Source organism: Ixodes scapularis, unplaced genomic scaffold (genome assembly GCF_016920785.2).
Source record: "Ixodes scapularis isolate PalLabHiFi unplaced genomic scaffold, ASM1692078v2 PGA_scaffold2__306_contigs__length_199485367, whole genome shotgun sequence".
Classification (NCBI taxonomy): Eukaryota; Metazoa; Arthropoda; class Arachnida; order Ixodida; family Ixodidae; genus Ixodes; species Ixodes scapularis.
The window spans coordinates 6,111,134-6,134,261 of NW_024609857.1; the positions used below are offsets into that span (position 1 = coordinate 6,111,134).

Genomic DNA, 23,128 nt, shown 5'->3' on the forward strand with positions numbered 1-23,128 from the left:
TTAGGAACGAAATTTTTTCTGTAACCGTAACCGGAACGAAACCGTTATTTGATATTTATAAAAACCGTAACCGTAACCGGAACCGTAAATTATTCACCGGTAACCGGTTTTAACCAATATTAACCGAAAAATAAACTATTAGTTTTTCTGAAGTATGACCTGGAGGAGGGATCTTAAATTGTTGTGGCCATTTGACAGAGTTACTGTCAGCGAGTGGTGCATCTGGTTACATATTTCCATTCAATCTGACTTTTGGATTAAGAATACTCAGATTGAATCAGTGGTCGAGCTTATAATTAAAAAAAATCTATATTTCTAAATCTGCCGCACTCCTACATCGCTACATGTATTCAGTACGTGTCGCTTTCAGTGTATTAACTAATAAGTTTGAATTCTCAGATGTCCATCCAACTCGGTTCTATCAAAACCACCGATGTTCCTGACGTGCAGTAGCCAGTATAAAGAAACGAGGTAAATTGGCCATCATGCATAGCTGGCGGAAAAGAAAACCTGGGACCGTTTGCTCGAAGCGCTAACCGCGGCTAAAGTTAGCAGCAGTACCTAGGAGAGGGAGTTTGAAATCACGTGACTGGGGGCTGGGATGCCGGGAAGCATGGCGGCGCCCCGGTGCGTGAGCGCCGCTCGCTTTGTAACTAATATGTCGTTGTAGCTGCACTATCGGGCGCGTTAGTCAGCAACGAATGGTGCAGGAGGCTTTCGCTTTGCCTTACCTCGCTTAAATCGCAAAGCACGAGCAATGACTTCGCGGCATTTGTTGCATAGTCTTTCGATTCTGGCCTTTCTAAGCCTAAATGAACGCGATAATTGTCGGCATGGCAACGTCTTTCGAAAGCGGATTGCCTTGACTCAATCGACCGGATATTAATAGTACACAAAAGAAGACCAGCGTGCCGCCCCAACAGACCTTTTTCTAAATTACCCAAGCATCGAGAATAACGCTGGAAGTGTAATTCTATGGTCCGCGCTCGCTGTCCTTCCTCTTATAAAATATTCGAAATAAATACCCATTATAAGACTTGGACGAACGCGCGTGCAAGGCAAAATTTGTTTTAGACTTTTTCCTTTAGAACGATAGGCCCGTAGCTCACAGGTTTTGAGCAGCGCTGCAGGCGAGCAAAATAGAATATTTGGCTCGCGTTTCGAACATGCATCAATACGCTTCCCCACTAGAGTTTTTTCTACTCAGTTCCATTCTAAGTTCCAGCGTAGCAGAGGCTACAAGAGCGAGCTGCGAGCTTTCCGCGTCCCTGCCAAGCACGCGCGCTCGTGCAGTGCGAGCGTCGTTCAGGATGACGCGCTTTTCCGAGTAGCTTCGGCTTCACTATCACGTAAAGTGAAATATACGTGCTCGCGGGAGTGGTGAAAGAAAGCAAATATGAAAGGAATGTTTAATGGAACGCTGCGGCCGCAAGCAGCATAATTCTGTTCTTTTTTTTAAACTTTTTTTAGACGTTTTGTTACCGCACATCTACAGATGCTGACAGCGGCTTGTATTCGAACGTGGCACGTGCAAAAGCGAACGTTACAGCGCCACACGGATGATGCAGCCAGCAAAACTTGGTCGCATCTTGCGTAAGTCTTCCGGACGCGCTCGCGCCCCCTGCCCAGAGCAACGGGTATATTACTACTGCATACGCCAGCACGCGCAATGCCTGCAACTACACTCGTAGCATGCACCTCGGTGCTTGGGAAATTTGTGTGCTATCAATACAAGGCCGATTGAGTCAAGGCAATCCACTTTCCAAAGACGTTTCCATGCATGCCGACAATTATCGTGTTCATTTAGGCTTAAGAATGGCCAGAATCGAAATACTATCTAAAAAATGCGGCGAGGTCATGGCTCATGCTTTGCGATTTAAGTGAGGTAAGGCAAAGCGAAAGCCTCCTGCACCATTAGTTACTGACTAACGCGCGCGATATTGCAGCTACAACGACATATTAGTTCCGAAGCGAGCGGCGCTCACTTTGCGGGGCACCGCCGTGTTTTCCCGCATCCCTACCGATCCCTGTCACATGATCACAGAATCCCACTCCTAGGTATTGCGGCTAACTTTAGCCGCGGTTAGCGCTTCGAGCAAACGGGCCCTAAAGCCCCTGTATCCTGGGAAAAGTGGCGCCTTCATTGTTGTGGAAACGCGCGAGACACGTTCAGCGCGCCACTTTTGGAAAGAACATGGCGTCTGAAACCCTAGTAGCACGAGATGTTGCAGGAACGTTACTGCAACGTGGCTAATGTTGTGCAACGTTATGCAACGTGTAACAATGTAACGACAATATTACTAAAACCATATTGCAAAAACATTATTTCGAAACATCAACACAATGTTACACAAGTGAGATGCAACGTTACACTACTTTTACGTTATGTTACTGAAATGTTGCTGCAGAAATGTTAGGGCAATATAATCCAGAAACAAAGAGCCTATGTTTCAAAGGTAACATTAAGGAGATGCATCTGTGATAACTTATAAAATGTTACAAAAACATCCCGCAACTTGAGAGGACAACACGCCTTTCTGTCTGCAGAAACATATCTCGCCTGTATTTATTTCATAAGATCCACCACCACAATGACATCCCCCTTTGTCACACCTCCACCTATTGTCAGTCATTCCCGCCTATGTCATCACTAGGCAAGAATCATCCCCCCTACTTATCGCTGGCATAGCTGATTGCACCGAATTTAAAGATGCAGTGTGATAATGAATTCGGGGTCTTGTTAACAATATTTTGATTTAGTTTTTAATGTGTTTGTTTGCAATTAGATATTTCTGTCCACTCCACTCTGTAATGTCTCAATGCCCTAAGGAAATAAACCGCTACAATATTTCTTCGTCCGCACCCGGCGTGAAGCCCACAAGGGTTAATTTTGGCTCGAAAAAAGTGTTTTTCTTATACAGTCCCCACTCGGTGTATAGTCCACAGGGGCAAATTCAAACTGAATATCTGTTTCCTTAGACGGTCCACATTATGGGGAGAGGTCCTTTTGAGCCCGCTTGTCGTGGTGAATCACAGAGCTCATGAGGATTAAGCTTGACAAACAAAGATTGCCTGGAGGCACTTAAGCTAACAGCCTGTCAACCCCAAGACATCAAAGGCCTGGACGACACACTGACAGTATGACCTGTTTCTCACTTCAGCAAAGCAAAACATATTGTAAATATTGTATTGTAAAATATCTAAAACGAAAGACACAAAATGTATTGTATCCTCTGCACCTGCAGATAGTCTGCAGAGTGAAATATTAACTTTTAGGCATGTATAGTCTGCAGACTATGGTCTGGGAACTATTGTACTTTTGTGTGTAAAGGGCTCCATTGAATGGATGTAGCAGTTTGGTTTTACTGAAGTAATTTCTGAATTAACTAATGAATATTTAATTAAAATGGACGGAGCATGGCCTCCCAGTAATCAGAAATAGTAAACGGAATGCACAGTCTCCCCAATTGCCACTTCAGTTTTGGTAGAGCTACACCTGCATGCAGCACGAGCAAGCTCAAAAGCTTTCGAATGGCCCCAGTGAGCAAGCGCCCACGAAGCAGGATGCATGCACCACGTGCCCTTTCGCTCACTCATGTCCAAAGGGCCGTCTCACGCTGCAAAGCTGCGGTCTAGTGGCTGTAGCCTTCGCTGCACCTTATTTAAGGGTCAATGCAGTGTATAGTTGTGCAGGAATATTTGTCACCATTGTTTTTGTTTCTGTAATTGTAACTGCGATTGTAATTTATTTGCACACGGATTTGACGTGTATGCGACGACGTGCAAGGCTAGACAAGAAGGTGACAACCCTTATGCATATGCGCCTACTAGCAGGCCGCCCCCTACAGTGCAGGAGACAGGAGAAAGGGGACTCAGTAGGGTAAAACAAAACAAGCACACACAGCAACAAGAAAAATAATGGTGCAAGTCACTGGTCGTCACGAGCTCAAAGCCAGTTGGCGAGAGAAGAGCTAGCAGTGGCGGGTGGTCCTCCCACGGAGAGGCTCAGGCTGCCCAGTTCTTTTGCTTGTCCGCACTGCGGAGTACAACGAGATCCCGGAAAGCGGTCCATCGAGCATCCGGCATCCGTGAGGCCCGTCGCCTCTCGTGGGGGGTCGCCGACCAAGGGCACCCACACCAGGCGTGCATCGTACGAGCCGTCCGCTGTGCCACAGATGATCCGTGTCGCACGGCGCTGCACACTTTCGAGCCGTTCCCAGAGGTGCTGCTGGGGCGGGGACCAGGTCGCCGAGCAATACTCCAGTCCAAAATGGGAAGTACGAGGGCCGTGTAGAGCGCTCGCAGAGGTCGCAGAGCTTCCGTTCTACAGTTTCGTCACCCGCGATATGAACTCACACATCTGAAGCGCCTATCAAAGAGTATGCACAGATGTATCACTCGTAAACCTGAGTTTTTAAACTTCTGATGATGAAAAGCTTGTACGCGGATCACTTCGTCTGCTCTCAATCGGTGTCATCGGAAAAACGCTTGGAAAAACGCTTAGGAAGCTTAGGAAGAACGGGAAAACACGGCTGCCATTTTGAGTACGCTGCCTGGATGGATAGATAAATACCCTTTGTAACGAGTAGTAACGAGCGGTAGCTTGCGTCACCTAGCGACGTCGACCAATGTTCACCAACACAACCAAACTTTATTATCGACTAAAGTGCTAAAGTAATTAAAAACAATTTTATAATTAAAAAAAATTATACGTGTTATTTGGTACTATATACAATAAAATTATTTATTTTGTTCATTAATAAAATGATCGAAAGCGGGGCCATTCTGGACTCTATCGGGCTCTAGGCCTTTCGTCTCTAGCCATAGCCAGAAGTAGCACTTTTCTTTTGTTTGCGCAGCCGTTAGTGTTCCCGCGCAAGGCCGAGGCTTTTGAAAGCGCTATTCGCACCATCGCCCTATCGTTCAATCGCCGTTCTCCCTGCAAATAACACAAAACAAGGTACGTGGTATTTTGTTACTTGTTATTGTGGAGAATGGAGCGCGTTAAGCGTTCGCTGTCGGAGTTGTCCGATCGCCAGAAAAGAAGAATCGCGCAAAACGCTCAGAGGGAACTAGAAAGGTACCGCAAAGAAGATCCCGTGGACTCCAGCACCGATGAAGACGTTTGCGCTCCTCCGGTGACGACAGAAGGTGAGGCAACCGAAAACTTGATTGAGGTCAGAAGTCAACAAGGCTCCGAAGTTACTTCAAACGAAGACGATGACGTTTCCCTGATAGATCCTGTGGACTCTAGCACAGATGAAGATGTTTGCGCTCTTCCGGTGGCGGCAGAAGCCGAGGCAACAGAAAGTTTGATTGAAGTCCAAAGTCAACGAGGCTCCGAATTTACTTCCGAAGGAGACGATGATATTTCCTTGAATGACCCAGACTACCAGTTGTACTGCACTGGCTAAATATCTCATCTATAGCGTAGACGTATGCGCATCATTTGAATGGCTGATCAACATCACGCTGTCTAAATATCCTCAACCCATTTTTTTTTTTTTTTGCAAGCTTTTAAGATTTGAGCATACAGAATGTTTTTTCTTATTTTTTTACAAAATCTTTTAAAAATAAGAGCTGATAGCTACGTGAATGCCGCTTCACTGTATGTTTCTGGGGCTCGGCGTACATTAGGTGAGGAGATAAATGTCAAAGTATGTTCACTAATTAACAAAAACTGATAATTAACTTTTTATTTGATGGCTTAATTGGCCATGTTGCAATTGCAGTTTTAAAGGAAGCAATCAATAAAGCCCATCCCAATGGAGGTAATTTGCGAAAAGACAATGAGCTTTGTGATACTCGTCGTTAAAATTTTGCCGTTCTTCGCTTGATTCAAAACGCGCACCTGATTATGCTTGGTAGAAGAGTGACATAGCCACTTCTGTCCATCTGTCACAATCTCAGAAGAGTGACGCCGGCGCGTCTATGAAAGGCACGCTGTAGAGATAGTGACGATGAACCAGAAACAAATCCTTCACTATTCTACGAATCCTAACCAGGCGCGGTTTTCAGCACGCGGTTTTTAATCAAGCGAAGAAAGGCAAAATTTCAACAATAAATATCTTAATGTTTTTTTTTTGCAAACTGTATAAATTGGGTTAGCCTTTACTAATGGCTCCCTTTAAAACTGCAATTGCAACGTGGCCCATTAAACCGTTTATGAAAAAGTTAATTAACAGAATTTTGTTAGCCAACATACTGTGACATTTATCCCCTCATAGAATGCCCTCCAAGCCCCACAAACATACACTGAAGGCAAATCCACGTAGCTATCAGCCTTTTTTTTTTTTTCAATTCCGTAAAGAATTAAAGAAACGCCCTGTATAGCTTTACTCTTTAATATGCTTTTTGCAGGAGGGCACTGCTTTTGCCTAGAGGTGACTTTGTAGAAAGAGGAAAGCACTTTTTTTACTCTTATTATGTTTATAGTCAGCTTCTTTCACTCTGACTTTCCCTTTTATAACTACTTTCCAGGCATTGAGTGACCTTTGATGTGGAAATTATGTTCCTTAATATGTCAGTTTGTTTTGCTGACTTTGACTGCACTTTAGAAACAGTACTGAGAAAAGTGAGTGTTTATCTCGTTAATGTCATTACCAAGCAACATGAAGCCTGCCATGTGCACAGCTTTTTTTAGGTTAGGGGGTGGGGACCCATGTAATTTATTGATCACAATAATTATGACGTTTATGTTATTGACAGAGGACAAGCAGGACATTTGCCTGTCTCATTGAGGTTTCCGAAAATAAGTTTTTGACTTCTGGGAGTAATCTACAGCTAATAATGACACTTGGTGTAGAGAAAGGGTGACACTGCACTCAAGATGGCGATAAGGGACTGTGTGCCCTCTAGTTTTATGTAACTGTTCCTCTTCCTTCTCTGTTCATTAATATGACATATGTTTGTTTTATGATAACTTTGAGCAGCAACAGATATGGTAACATCAGTGGCAGGTTACTCTAGTGGTTTTTTTGATTGAACTTATTTACCACTATTTTCACAATCTAATATCTGTGTATATAGAACTAAGCGAGTAGCTGTCACACCTATTCCTGGTAAACGTCGATACTGCCTATGAATAGGATGTACACATTTTTGTTATAATTTTCGTCTGTGTAATTACTTTTTTTTTCCCTCTTGCAGTTGCCCTACGGATGCAAGAATGATCCGTTTGTAACACACCTTTGCTTATATATCTAGTCAATTTTATTTAACTCAAAGTTACTTTCAAACTACATGTTTCTTCTGCTAACTTAAGCTTGGTTGTTACCACTCATTATACTTTTTGAGAAGTTGAGTATGTTTCTTAGTGAATCTGCAAATGTTTCCGCAGTATATGTCTGGTCCTGTTGCTGCAACCTTTTTCGTGATGTTTTCTCACAGTTTATTTTAATCAAGTTCTGAGCTTACAGCTTCTACTGAGTGCAATGTAAAACTTGGAAGATTTATGAAAATAAACCCTATCTCAACAAATCTTTTGGATTCCTCTAAGCGTCCTACTTTATGGTCAGTGACAGGTGCCTCTTAGAGGGCCACTAAAAAAGTTAGAACAAGTTAGAATGACATGAATAGGACACCCATGTCATAAAATGCATTTTCCTTGAAAAAAAAAATAAAGTATAACTATTTAGGGTGCAAGACTCATTTTGGCAAGACTGATTTTACATGGTTGCCTGAAAAGTGGTTGCTATTTCAAGGAGATAGCTTTCTTTTTGTAACTTCCTATTGGCTGGAAGGAAGTGATGGAGACGGATGTGCATACTTTTCCCAGCAACCCCTGCTTCCTTCTCTGCTTGCCACGAGCAGATGCGAGAGAGAAAAGTAGAGTGGAGGACTGCTTTAAATTGTGTCACAAAGTGAAAATATTGCTGAAATTATACTGTCTGGGGGGGGGGGGGATGCATCTTGTGATATGCATGTTCTATTAGTCAGTCTTCTGCTGTAGAGAGTAGATAATCCACTCCAAAATAATTTAAAGTCTTGCAATTGGAGAAAAAATTGTAGAAGTTATCATGCAAATCAATTGCCCAATGGTTGATCCAGCGCCGGAAGAGTATCACATGACTTTCCAGTTGTGTGGAACGGGAGGCAGAGCTCAAAGTCGCATCAGACTTGACGCTAAATTGACTGGGATGGCTCGTAGTGTATGCTGCGCTTCAACTGAAGGTGAAACGGAGTATAGCTGCTAAATTTGGCTTTGGAGTTCCGTGAGGCATATATATTACAGGCTACATTTCTGGTAACCGACATGTTGTCAACAAGTGCTGTGCTCAACAGTTACTAAGGTGTCAACTTGGGTATTAAGGCAACTTGGGACAAACATTTTATCTTCAATATACCCATTCATTAGCTAAATGTGTCTAGCCTTTGTTGGTTATAAGTGCTAATTATTTTGGGAATTAAAATCAATGTTTGTCCTTTAAGATCATCAGAAATTCTTTATTTCTCTGTCACGTAAGAAAGATTTCTTTTTCCCTCACAAAGTTTACTTCACAATTAGGCTAAATGTCTTTTTTAGTGACTTCTCTGCTCAGAAAATTCTTGTGCAAGAACATTGGAGTGACAAACATCTGAAAGTTAAACATTTCGATTGGCTGAAAAAAGTTTTAAAAAAAGTGGAGCTTTTTATAAAAGCTATTACCTCGAAATAAAACTGGGATAGATCGACATGATTGAAAGCAGATTACAGAAAAGAGTATTCACGTTTTCTCAAGTGAAGTGAATAACTTCTTAGAGCGGTTCAGCAGCAGTGCTATTTGATGAACGACTTTCACACAGGCGAAGGTGGGGTGAAATCGCTGAGAGAGCTAGTCTGCGACTAATTTGCCCGAGACGAGGAAAGATAGAAACGAAGCTAGCACACTGCGGCTATGTATATGTGCTTGTCCATTTTTAGCTGTCCTTGTTGTGGGTAAATTGATTTTTTTATAATGTAGCTCATGTAGAAAAGTAGTGGTCAATTGGCAATATATTGGGTGTCTCAAATAGTGGCCAGTCTCTTTAAATCGACCACAAAATTCGGTTTCTTAACCTGTCGCGCTAGGATTTTGTGCACCGTTGCCCACAGGTGGTGTATTTTTTTCTATAAAAATTGCAAAGAGCGAACTAACTGAGGAAAAAAATAAAGAAAGAAAAAGGCTTAACTGCTATGGAAATGCAGCGAAGCCAACAATCTTCAAAAATAGGGCGCCCTATTGTTTGAAGACTGGTGCCTTCGCTGAATTTCCAAAGGAGTTAACCCTTTTTCTTTCTTTACTTTTTCCTCAGGTAAGTTCGCTCTTTGCAATTTTTATAATAAAAAAATGCACCGCCTGTGGGCAACGCTGCAAAAACTCCTAGCGCAATAGGTTAAGAAACCAAATTTCGCGGTTGATTTAAAGAGCCTGGCTGCTACTTGAGACACCAAGTTAATGTTACACGAATGTTGAGGACAAAACATACCACAGATGTTTGCTGTGTGGTCATTGGAAATATATAAACAATGTTAATAAATTATGTTCCACTAATGTTGAGGGCATAACATACCAAAAATGTTGAGGGCATAACATAGCACAAATGTTGAGGGCATAACATAGCACAAATGTTGAGGGCATAACATAGCACAAATGTTGAGGGCATAACATAGCACAAATGTTTACTGTGATGTTACGGGAATGTTTTCAGATAACGTTCCAGCGACATGACATTTTGCGGACATTAGCCACGTATACACAACGTTGGCGGACCACATTCCAGTAACATTGTGGCAACATTCGGTGCTACTAGGGAATCTACCTCAGTGCTGCGCTGTGCCGCCATGACCTTCCCAAGGGATGCACGTTGGGGGGGATCGGTGGCCGAGTGGTCTAGCGCACACCAGCTCGGAGCACGTGGAGCGAAAGCTCGCGCTGCAGAACCCAGGGATCCTGGGTTCGAGCCCCACCCCTGCCCGTTTCGATCTGGATGAGCATCGTACCGGCGTGCGGTCGTGTATCACTACTGCGTGACGCACGTTAAAGACCCCAGGTTAGCGGCTGTACCGCACTGGCTAAATTTCTCATCTACAGCTGGGAGACTCGTCGCCCCTGTGAGGCAGACCAAGTTCTAGGCTGTATAAACACACACACAACCCAATTTTTTGGATGCACGTTGCACGTGCCTCGTGCATCGACGCACTTTGCGCTACTTTTGAAACATGAAGGGGCTTTAATGGGCCCTGCTGTTCATTAATAATGTTTATGTTGTTCATTTAGTGTAAAACGTGTCGCGAGTGACGATTTTGAAACAACACAGAAAGAAACAAAAAGTCAGGGGTTCGACATTGCCGTTTTGTATTATATATACAATATATATATATATATATATGCTCGGGCTGAGAGTGGTGGAAGGAGCGAGGAAACGTCAGAAGGGTGTCCGAGTTTTTTTCTTTTCCTTCCCGCGCCGAGACCCTTCTTCAAACCGAGTGGCACTCGCCGCCTAAAGCCCCTTCATGTTTCGAAAGTAGCGCAATGTTCGTCGATGCACAAGGCACGTGCAACGTGCAGCCCTTGGGAAGATCATGGCGGCACAGCGCAACACTTAGCTATTTCAGACGGCATGAATTTCCCAGAAGTAGCGCGTCGCACGTGCCTCGAGCATTTAACAACAATGAACGGCGCCACTTTTCCCAGGATAGAGGGGCTTTACCGTTGCCGGCACTGCCACGCCTCTCAGCTTCTCAACATGACAAAAGAAAAAGCCAAGGAGAAGGATGCCTCCTCGTCAAACGCGCCAACGCGCCACCCTCGTCCAACAGACATGGGATGCAATTTCTGCCTCCTTCGCCTGAACCTTGGGAGCTGCCCTGCTTCCAATCGTCGATGGCCTGGCCAATCTCGCCCCACACGGCCAGCAGTCTCAACAGTCTCTCTCGCAAAACTGTGAACGCGAGCTATTCGAACGTCGGCACGGTGAGCTCGAACATCCACAGACGCGCCGAGAGATCGCTTCCAGCATCGCCGGAGGCCTCCCCCTGCCACCGCCGAAGGTATGGCTTCTACGAGAATCATTTCTACCAGAGCCACCAGCGCAATCCAACTACCTCTGATAGAGCCCCCACCACCCATGCCGGAGCGAGGGTCCGTCATGCCTACGACATTCTGAGCGACCTCGCCCAGGACACCATAAGTTTCTCCACGAGAGATGTCCATGAGATCAGGCATCTCCCCCGCCATCGGTTCTACTGGGATGACATGCTCCCCGAACACCAGCACCTCATTTTCGATAAACTGGAACTCTTCCACGTCGTCGCGAGAGGGAACTGTAGGACGGCAGTCCTATCCCAGACGTCGAGGATTCGAGTCTGAGGTTTTCAGAGAGCTCCCCGACCAGCTACCCAACCAGCCTCGACGCGGACGCCACACGCCTCGTGCTCCCGCGCACACCAGCTACCGCCCAGACACCAAGTCGAAGAGGCCCCCTAATCGTGAGTCCGGCAGCTACGCTGTCTTCGAAACCCACCAGTGCCGTCATCGACGGCACAGTCGCCTCCTCGACGCTCCTGTGCGTTTTTCCTGTCGAGGACATTCTCGCCCATGCTCTTTGCGAGGCTGGCGTCTCGGCCGACCGTGCCCGAGCTTGATCTTGGATCGAAGAAAACGACCCAATGGATCCCGACTCGACAACCACCGCCACCGAGCGAATCCTGGAGTGGCTCAGCAGGACCGACAGTCATTGAGCCCCACGCCGATGACGGCTCCTTCGACACGTACGATGGCAAGGAGGAAAACCACACCAACACAAAGGAACACACTACAGACAAACAAAGCGTCGTCGAAGACTCTCAGTCGGACCTGGGTAGCACTGCCTACAAGTCAAAAGCGACGGGACCTACACCGCCAGTCCACTCGACCCAGCAGGCACCTGAAGTCGACTGGGCAGTGTTTAGTGAGGCAAGTAGTTTTCACGGGCCGCCCGACTACGGCGGACTTTCCATTCGCTGCACGAAGGCTTCTTGCCTCACGGCCCGCCCAGCCCAGCTCTCAATTTTATTACTTCATTCCACTTAGCAGTATTTTACTAGTGGATGCCTCTAGTTCTGTTCCATCCTTCAGTGAAGCGAAGACTCGCCTGCATGTATGAGGTTGAAATCAACTGTAGCGACGAGAAAGTGCGAATGGTTCTTCCAGCATCAAGTGAGAACTTTCTTAGGGTAATTGTTTATAAATGGTGCCAAACAACAGAGTAGCGGTGTTTATTTTAATTTTTATTATATAGAACGCGATGATCCCCGAGTACTAGAAGTAACATGTATGCTCGGGCATCAAACTAAATAATGTAAGTAGATGTAGTGAACAAGAGTTGGAGCTAGGAACGTGTGCAACTTCTGACCAATTAGAAGTAGTAAGACGTTTCTAGGTTCCTTGTATTTCACGTTATTGGATATCTGAGACTACTTTAAACGGTTTTTTTCTAAAATGGCTGTCTAGCATTTCAATTAGACAAATTATTGGAAAAACCGAAATAAACCGGTTTTTATGAACGTGTAACCGGTAACCGAAACCGTAAAAATTAAAACCGTAAAAAACCGAAACGAAACCGTTATCAACAGGAAGCGGTAACCGTAACCGTAACCGAAACGTTATATTTTTCGGTTTGAGTCCCTGTTTGAAACACAGCCGTCGTATCACAAAACAACGTTTTTTTGTTGTTTTTTTGTTAAGTGAGTTTTGTTTTTCGTTTTGCTTATCTGTAGATTGTAACGATTGTCCTCCCAGAGTGCTCTGCGGGGAAGTAGACACCCCAAAATTTTGAGAGTGTAGGCGTTAAGTCTGGAATGTGACCCGGGCGTGATGTTTCGCGCGCTCATGTCAAGCTCAGTGGGTCCCATCGCACACTTGTGTTTCGTCTAAACAGATTTCCGACCTTCTCATTCACCGCGTTCTACCCGTAAATAGCAGTGGTTGGCTCTCTGAGTGATATGCTCTTAACTATACCCGTTTTCACCTCAAGAAAAAAGGAAATTTTGCTCCATGTTCCTACGCCGCACGAAATAGTTCTCACAAAATGTGGTCGTCAGGCGCAGGAGCGATGCTTTTGGCGTTTGAAACGTGTACGTCTTCATAGGGTAACATAGATCTAATATGAAATGCACCTACTTACACCTCAATTCTCAGCATAAAGAGGGAAATTAGTAATGCTCCGCGAGAAGCCGAACTTTTTTTACTACGATTCTTGAGGTGAAAACGAGTATAGACACGCAGGCATTTCTTAGAGTGTCGCCCTATTCTGTTTGTATGCGATTCCCTCCAAGAGCAAGTCGACAAAACCCCGCTCTATCCTTCTTCCGTTCTTGGGCACTGATAACTGGCCTTGTTGTCGTCTTCTAGTGTAACAGTTGTGATCGTTAACCGCCTGTTGCCCTTCCGTCGAGCAATATCCTGCATCATAGTGCCGTGCGGCGAGTAAACAGAGCTCAACGGACAAAGAACCGGCCGGCAGCTACCCCTTCATTCAGAGCTCCGCGGTCAGTTGGGTCAGTCGCGCGTCCGAGGATGACTCCACGAAGACGCCGCCAGCCAGAAATACGCCGGCTGTGATGTCATCCCGAATGAATCCTCCGTCAAAGCTAGCGAAAGCGTGCGTGCCGGCCGCGTTTGCGATCGGGAAAAACCGGTTTGCGGGCTCCGTCAGCCACCGAAGAGTCCGGTGCGTGTCGGTCGGCGTCTCGTTGTTCGCTCGGCTCCCAACGGTCGAGGTTTTCCTCGCGACGGTGGCGTCGAGCGGAAGCCAGTCACCGGAACCGCCGAGATGGCATCCGGCGCCGGAAGGCTGGCCTAATCGGACCGCTGCAAGAAACCACGCGACTACCGTCGGCTGCCCTTTTCACCGCGCCACTGGAACAATAACTCCGAGGCATATGCGCGTGATGTGACAGCGAGCGTTCGGGAACTTGCGTAATGCCAGCGGCCACATAACACCGGGGGAGTACACGAAAATTCCTGTTGGTCTACTTTCCCGCGGAGCACGCAGAGATCTAGCGTCCGTGACCTGCGGAGTGATAATGACGAAGACACAAAGGCGTCTCGAGCTAAAAACTAAGTCTGCAATGTGACGTAATGAGCGTGGCTATTCACTCGCTCGAAAATGAAACGCTTTTCTATTACCCCGTCATTCGCTCAGCGTCCCCCGGAGATGGCACTGATTGGTCCGACAAGAGTACAACCAATCAGTGCAATTACCCAAATAAAAGCAGCCAATAATTGCCGCGGCTACACTTTCTGTGCGGAAATCTGTTTACAAAAGACGTCGCGGTTTGGGTTACACACGTGTACAATCCTTCAGCCCCTGTCGGAAGATGTCAAACGCAACAAACGAAGGCCCCATACACCGAGATCTTTTGACTGACGAGTGATGGAGCAGTGTGCGAGCAATTAGTGAGACGCGAACACGAAGGGAACGAGTCCTGGTCCTTCGAGAAGAAAACACGGCGTCTGCCAGGCGCAAAGAAACGTCAGAACTCACTAAACTCATCGGGAAAACTTTCTGCAGTCGATCGGCATCTCAATGCATGCGTCAAGCGCCATAAAGATGTCCGTAGAAACGAGCGCACATGAATGTCTGCGCGCGTGTTTTTCTTCGTGCGCGCGTGTGTGGGTGGAAAACTTTTGTAGTAACCACACTACTAATATTACGAAGTGTTCAAAACAGCGGCAGTTTGATGAGGTGCGGACGGGTTAGATACAAAACGACAGTGACGATCTCTTGAGCGTGCTTGTAAGCACGCGTTCGCTCTATGACTTTCCTCCACAGCGGCGCAAAGGAAGACTTTTACGGCTGTCTGTGATGTGTTCGCTCTATACGATAACGCGTCAAATTACCTTCGTGAAAAGATCGCTTTTCAAAGGAAGGTGGCACATCTTATTATTAACCCGCCACCAATAGGAGTGCGGTATTTAGCCGATCAGAACAGCAAAATAACGAATGACCAATCAAGAAGCGTTTTGTAAGCTCTACTATGTGCTTGCTTTTCAGGGCGCAATAAGTAAGGCGGTGTGGCTCCATACGGGGGGAACACGATATGTGCCGGTTAGATGTTTCTCAAAACGTGTGGTCCTCTGTTTGTGGCACCATAAGGTGGTTTAATTCGTTCATTCGCCATTTCGTTGTGCGAAGTTGTCATGTGAACCTGCGGAATATGCTCGTCTTTAGCACGCAGACAGCAAAACAAAATGGTAGACGAAAGATACCCTTTTGAAGACCTCGTCAAGCAACACTGGCAGTCGCTATTTCTCGGACACGGAGGGTGTGATTCGAGGGCGTTTAAATACACTCTAAAAAAATACCTGCGCGTCTACTTCCCCCAAAACACTCAAAAAGCCAATCTCTGCGATCTACGAAATCAGCTCAGCGAACGATGAGGCGGAACATCCGTTTAGACCTAGAAATGAAGTCTGCGCTGTGGCATTACGCAATGCAAAGCGACATGCTCGCATTGCCTAATGCCACAGCTTAGACATAATTTTGAGGCCCAAATAGATGTTCCGCCTCATCATTCGCTGAGCTGATTTCCTAGATCGCAGAGATTGGCTCTTTGAGTGTTTTGCGGATAAGTAGACACGCAGACATTTTTTTAGAATGTAGGGCAGATCCCGGCATGACGTCATGCCCAACGACGCCGGAAAAATAACCCAATCCCAGACTGCCTTGCGCACCGACGCGCTCTCATCCCGTAGACCGCGGTTTCCCGTCCGCTAAAGGCCAGTTCAGACACTTGCGTTCGACTGCGGTGCGTTCGGTTGCCCTCCACAACGAAGAAGCCGCTAGTGCGACTGCGCGCCGATGGCCTTGACTGTAGAGTTCCGGGTACCGTAGCGGGTTGCAGAGAGCGTTTGGTCACGACGAAAACGATCTACGAAAACTCCCTATAATGACTGCGTTAGGCTTAAGTTACGCCTGCTCCGTGCCTGCGGTCTGCTTCGTCTGTTCGCTGTCGCGGCTGGCTTTCGATACGATCGGCGCATCAAAAAAATTTTCTAAGCGGTCCCGCATCTCATCACGGCGGAAGGAAACCAACACCTTCTGGAGGCAGGGTTTGTATACGGCTTTCTCAACCCGGGGTGCCATTCACAGCGTTCGTGCGTGCGACGACTGAAACGCTCGCTTTCCAAAGCCGCACTATGACGACTACTCGCTCTAGACGACGCTCCCAGTGCGGTGTCGAGAGCGTCCGCTACACGCCGACTTCCTACTGTTGTTCGACACCGATTCGGACACCGCCATAAAATTATGAGGCAAACAACCGCGTTGCCACGGCAACGCCATTGCGACGCGGATGTTTGCCCCATATTTTCATGACGGCGTTCTTTTCTTAATCATAATGAAAATCACCAGAGATTGTGCATGGTAAAAGATGGGGAACTTTCTAAAAGAAACAAAAAAAAAGACAGGAAATAGATCATCTAGGTAGCAGAGTCAAAAAGAAGACATTTCGTGGCCACGCCTACTTCCGTTACACTTCGCTACATGTATGGATAATATGGACGGCCCATTCTGCCCTCTAAAACCTCCTTGGTGTGATTGGATCCGAGTCGTTGTCGACGCAGCCCCAGGGCCCTATGCTACATGGTAGGACAAAGCGGGACTAAGAGACCGGGACAACGCCGTCTGCTGCGCGGCGCTGGCCAACCGCAGCAGACGGCGTTGTCTCGTTCCCTTGGTCCCGACGTGTAGCATAAGGCCCGTGGTGCCTGTCAACACCCGGTCAGGTGGCGGTAGCGCGGGTCGCAACGGTAAGAGATTCGGACGTCCGCTATCCCACGGGGCCTGGGCTCAGGAGACACGGGGGGACGAAGACAAGAACAACGGGGCAAACGGGATAATATACCCTCTTCAGCGATTCTGCTTTGATAAACACATATATAATCATATAAAACTCACTTCAGCGATCAGGCACGTAGCCAGGATTTTGTTTCGGGGGGAGGGGGGGGGGGGGGGGGGGAAGGCGGCTATGACAAAATGCTGTATGAGGGGGAGGGGGAGAGGAGGCCCAGGCAAATTGTAAAATTTGGGGGGGGGGGGGGGGGCGGGCCCCATGGGCTCCCCCCCCCCTTTCCTAGCGACGTGCCTGTCAGCAACACTCTGATGATAAAACACACATACACACACATAAAAAGTCAAACAAGGCATACAATGCCGCCTGAAGTAACGGTTACAGAATTTTACCAAGCGGAGGTAGGGCGAGGGACGAGAGTACAGTAAAGTGTTGTAGACGGTACCGCACAGTGGCGCAGTCCAGCACGACGGGGCTTGCGAGGTGGAGCCGAAGTTCCACGGGCTTGCCTCGCCGTGGTGCAGTGCTCCTGGTGCGGCAAAGGGTGTTGGGAGAACGCTGCACTGGGGCAGTCGGGCATGCAGGGGAAGGACTCGCCGGGCTGGCGCACGAAGATAGCTACTTCGTGATCAGACTGATTTCGGTGCCGCGGTGCCCAAAGGGCGACGTCCGGAGTCGAAGGGTCCAAGCGGCTGATTACGGCTAGTTCTCTAGATTGACTGGCGCGACGTTAACGCACAGACCGTTCAAAAAAAAAAAAAAAAATAGAAGATAAATAAAACCCGCGTCTTCCCCTTATAGCGCCAAAACAGTCATCACAACCCCAGACGTCCCGGTGCCAAAAAAAGAAGAAAAAAAAAAACATTATCTTATTTAGCAATTCCAGAGCATTCCCCCATTCCGACGATCGGGTCCTTTTAGTAACCCGATCGCCGGACGGTCACCGGAGCTTCGGACAGGACAACTCGCGGCTCGAAAAGCAAGAGGGCAAGAAAAAAAAAATAAAACAAGTGTCCCTTTTGAGGAGGAAGAGCCCACGATCTCCAAGGCGCCGTGCCACACTTTTTTGTGACAGTGTCCAACACGTGTTCAGAGTATACGTCGCCAAACAACTCGAATATATCGACGCAGCAGCCGCTAGATGGCGCACACTTTTGAAAAGAGTCTATTGGGTCAGTGAAACCGCCGAGAATGCAGACCGGAGTCGGGGAGGTACAAAATCGCTGAAACAAAAAGAACCAAAATAAAAAAAAGGAAGGCAACTACTACGTCGGCTACAAGCGCGTTTGCCCACAGGATGCGTTGCCATTGCTCATGCACGGCAGTCATTTTCTTTCTCGGAGAGCGAAGGATTCACGCGTTACTTAGTGAAAAAAAAATGGCCAACGTGCAGGCGAGCTGGTGCGTGTGAATCACGATGTTTAAACCCTGAGACTGCGAAGGAAACTTGAAAATATACTGGAAGGCACAGAAGAAAGGTGACAGACAATCGCCTCAATTCTAATATATCTAACATACCTCCGTTTCCTTCCCAGTCTTAAAAGTTTAAACATCATCACGCACGCGCGTCTCCACGGCAACGCCACTCACTGCCTTAGCGTGATGGCCGCAGATTTGTGCCTTGTTGCCTGGCGAAGCTCCCATTCGAAACTTGACCGGCGCTGCGAAGTGTGTTCGAGTGAAGAACCAAATTTGCAGACAACAGTTGTGTGTCCTACGCCGAGCTGCTATTTCTCGCGAGTAAATTGCGACGGACCGCTGATGTGAAAAGACGGTGAGAGTGCAGGCGAGCTGGTGGTAGCTAATCATGTCGTATTACACCTGAGACTGCGGTGGAAGAAATCGGAAGAACTTTCAGTAGAAGGAACAGACACAGAGAACGTCTCAAAAGAGACGTTCTCTGTGTTTGAGACGTTCTCTGTGTTTGAGACGTTCTCTGTGTCTGTTCCTTCTACTGAAAGTTCTTCCGATTTCTTCCACCGCAGTCTCAGGTGTAATACGACATGATGGCCCGCTGATGTCGCGCAATTTTCGACAGTATTCGAGCATCACGCCTCCGGCTGCGTATTCGGAAGGTATGCGCTCGCCCGGGATTGAGCCGGAAGCCCGACTCCGACCCGACTGACCGGACAGAGCTCGAGCCGACCGTGAGTACTCGTGCTGGACTTGAGGTGTCTGATAGCACGTGATACCAGCTTGACGAGGCTGGTGGCCCGTCAAGCCGCACTTGCTGCAGCTTTTTGCCCATCTTTCTTGACGCAAGCATGATTGTTTGAAGGACCCTTTGAACCCGACGACTCCGGGGGCCGGAGGCGAGGGACGTACACACAGGGACAAACATTAACGCCGTGAAGCAGTGGTGTAGCCAGGCTTCAGCTCCCAGCCCTCCTCCTCCTCCTCCTCCTCCTCCCCGGCCCAAAAGAAAGTCCTGGCTACGCCACTGCCGGGAAGAAATATTATTGGCGGTGGTGGACTCTCGATGACTCCGATAATGTCGTTGATGTGAAGTCGGTTGTTGATGGGGGAGTAAATAGGTTTATGCACAGGGAAATAAAATAAATGTAGGTGAAGTTTTACAAATCAAAAAGGGAACTTTCTTGACGCAGCGGAGACCCTTTCCGCTGCTACTCGAGGTGGAGTCGGCCATCTAGCTCCAGACAAGAAAGCTGCCGCTGGAGCGACAGAAATAGCCGGGCAATAGCCGCCAGCTTCTTCTTTAGAAAACAAAACTCATAGAAAACATTGCTCGACGCTGACATTATTTTTCTTTAACGCCATTGGTTAAATATAACGTCACCTTGCCTTCGCTCTTATCATTCGTTGACTCTCACGTCTGGTCTCAAGCACCGCTTTCTTGCCACACGACAGTGCAATAGTACCGTGTGAAAACAAAAACGTGAACAAGACACCCCCGTATAGTACGGCGCTCGGGCACGCTCGGAAAAGCAATTTGATATTCCTGAATCCAGCCGGTGCAGGCGTTCCCCGCGGTTTCGCAGTGTCATTCCTGACGTCCGAACGAAAAGTGATCGCGCCGAACCTTACACCCCGTGTGCCTCTCTCTGTGTTCCTAGTGCCCGGTTGTTCAAAGACTGAATTGTGAGAACCCCGTTAATTACCTTTAACATCTGCGAATACACACAGAATGCATCAAAAAGGGTGCGCAAGATGTAATGCACTTTAGTTGCTACTAATATTGGATGGCATAAAAAAAAATTAACCTATACATAAAATAAGATATCGGGCGACGGTAGATATTTTTCTTTATCATTTCTTCGAGTTAGTTGTAATGTTTTCATCGTTAAGCCCGTATCCGGGAATTCACGCGGGACTTGAGGCAACACGGAAGAACTACCTACAGGACGGGGTTACATTCATGGAGAGCTGGGTCTTCCCCCCAGGCCCTCAAGACAAGCAATACCAAACTCTACGCACGCTTCTGGATTATATCCACGAAGCTGGCACAGAAGTGCACATATAATTCCCTTGTCCCATACGGGTCCTGGCCTCAATGCCAAAGCAGTCCAAATAAGCGTTTTATACTACTACCACTCACTCCGCCCCCCCCCCCCCCCCCCCCCCTTCCACGTCCCCGACTCCTGCCTTCATTACCTGGCTCGACGAGACAACCATAGGGCCAAAAATCACAATATTAAAGGGGGGAAAATGGTTATCGCCACCGCCGTCAGTAAAATACGTCTTTTTCTATAATTTGTTGAAACTTGAAAGGATTCCAAATTGCGAGAGAAAGGAAATTCCGCCTCAGTGTGAATCGCGTCTCGGGAAAGGAAGGTAAAACCCCAAGAAAGCGCAGCCGGGCTCATACCGCAAAAGTATAGACCTCCCCCAGCCAATAACAATTTTGTTTAAAAAGATATTTGTTTTCGTTGAAATAACAAATATTAGGTCAACAAAACAGATCTGGGTAACCTTTCGCCTGTAACGTCATCTACCTCCCCCCGCCCAAGCCTGACCCGTAAGTCCACCGTTGCGACCGAGCTCTGAGGAAAACAAGTTCGATCTTACAACGAGGCATATGGATCCACATTCATGAAATCACGGATTGTGTTTGGTCTAAACGGCAATCAAGATTTTATCTCCGCGTCTTATTATACCCGATCATAAGTATTTTTTTTTTTTTTTTTATTCCGGAAAGGCTAGTGAGAATGAGGAACAAGGACGTTGTCGAGGGTCTGTACCCCGACGCGTTCTCGGCGTCGTATCTCGGCGCGATGATCGTGGACTTTGCATCCGATCGTCGTGCGGTCTGAAGAGGCTTCGCCGTCTGAACCCGAGGGCTCGCGACGATAGGCGAACGAGGAACCGGGGGCCGCGTCTGTTTGCCTCCGATAAGCGCGCCAAATCCCGGGACACGTACTGCGGCAGCCGTCAATCGACACTGACATCAAACAACGTTCCACTGAATAGTTATTGTTCTGTCCGCGTGCCGCCTTTGTTCATTTCATCGGTGTATTGCAGCTGCCTTACTGATGTTAACCGGCAAAAAAATGAAAAAATAAAGAAGACTGAACAACCCAGAAACAAAATCATGTCTCGAACTGCTGCGTCGACAAAGCATGCGTCGTGCACGATAGCTGCAATGACGGCGCTCCCACAAAGCGGTCGGCGACATCGGTGGTTTTCCGGAGCTTTTGGGTGCTCGCTCCAGGAGGGTATTTACCACTGACCAGGAAATACCCGAGAAGTGTTCGCCGAGAATTCTTCATCGTCTAATAAGTTAATTACGTCGATTAATGAAAGAGGGTGACGCGAGGGTGAAAAAAAGAAGAAAAAAAGAGAAAACATCGCCGAAGATTTGTGTCGCTGTTTTAGGGAGGCTGAGGGCAATGTGGGACGTGATGCGGTGCGATGATGTCCCGTATTCCTTTTTGTAAGATGGTCGAAACAAGCTTCGGTATCGCAAGAGGCACGACCCAGTTTTTGTCACAGAGGTCGTAAGTTTCTTGAGCATCCCCACAATCGGAATACAGAAGAGATATTGCTTACTACAAAGTAACACATTCCTCGTATTTTGAATTTCGCGGAAAATCCATCAACAATTCCGTGTGCAGAAAAGAAAAAAACAAACACATAAAAGAAAAACGAAGTGCCCTTTGGATTCCAGCCAGACAGCAACACAAGCGCACAACGCAGTCAGCGATGGTTTGTAGTGGCCGGTGACGAAAGCCGCGCCAAGGTTTTTCATCCAGCACGCGAGAGGCACAATGGCACAGTCGGGCCGGAGCATTATATACAGCACATCCGGCTGCGGAGCCCAGCGAGTCGACTGTTGCTGCCGCCGTCGCACTGCACGACCGCTTGGGTGATCCCATTCTCCAAGCGGGGCGCCCCATCGAACGGGACTGGCAGATTTACCCATCACCTTTTACTATCACTTTTATAAAACTGATAGCAAATTAATGGGAAGACTCGCATCCGCGCTCGAGCCAGACACACCGACGTGGAATCCGCTAGCGTCAGGGTAGTTCGTCAAAAGTTCGAAATCGCTTATCTGCGCGTGCGTGTCCCCCAACCCAAACCCAATCCTAACCCCCCCCCCCCCCCCCCCCCTCCCCCCCAGCTCACCTGCGCGGCGGGAATCCGATCCTGGTGGTTTGCTGGGGAGACCAGCTTGGCGGAACACCTCAAACGACGTCGGCGGCGGGCGTCGTCGAACGGGGCGCACACAATTCACGGCTGACGTCGATATTCACACACAGACACCAACACCCGAATCGGGCACACAACACGCGGCCGGCCGCGTGCACGTCGCGGCAACCGTGAATGAGTCGCCCGTGACTTCGTTGACGTCGTCGACTGCTCTGGCGTCTGCTGCGCCGGTTGTGGCGGTCACGTGTCGCATGCAACGCAAGTCGGAACTTCTGCCGCCGAGCGGCTGTAGCGTCACGCCAGCCGGAGGCGTCCTTGGTGCCGGAATGTGGGCGTGTGCTGACTCGCCGTGAGGACTTCGCTTCGAGAGAGGGAGAAAAGGGCCCTCCTCGCAGTCTCCGGACGCCTCCCTCGCCGTCTCTCGGACGTCCCGCGCGGCAGGTACGAACTCGGGGAGACGGCAACCGCCCCAGCTGCTTCGGCTGGCTCTCGGCGCTCTCGAACGGCGACAACACGCTCGAGCTTCCACCGGGCCCCCGCCGCCCCCGCCTAGACGGAGTATGCGCGCATGAGGGTGGAGACTTTGCGCGCGCTGCTTGCTGATTCAAAGACCGTGGCCATAGTTTGTATGCGAACGACGTGGGCGAGAGTGCATTGACTCCCCGGCGGCTGTGGTTCTAGGCTTACACGTGCGGCGTGCCCACCACGCGCTCGGCTAGTGTG

General features: G+C 48.0%; 1 protein-coding gene across 1 annotated transcript in view; it reads right to left on the bottom strand.

The window, feature by feature from the left end:
* LOC8026273 (hepatocyte growth factor receptor) overlaps window positions 1-22,741 on the bottom strand; it is a 97,627-nt gene extending 74,886 nt beyond the window's left edge. Inside the window, exon 1 of the mRNA XM_040212762.3 lies at window positions 22,382-22,741. The gene's annotated coding sequence lies outside the window, so the exon portion shown is untranslated. The remainder of the gene's footprint in view (window positions 1-22,381) is intronic.
* Between the last annotated feature and the right edge of the window lie 387 nt (window positions 22,742-23,128).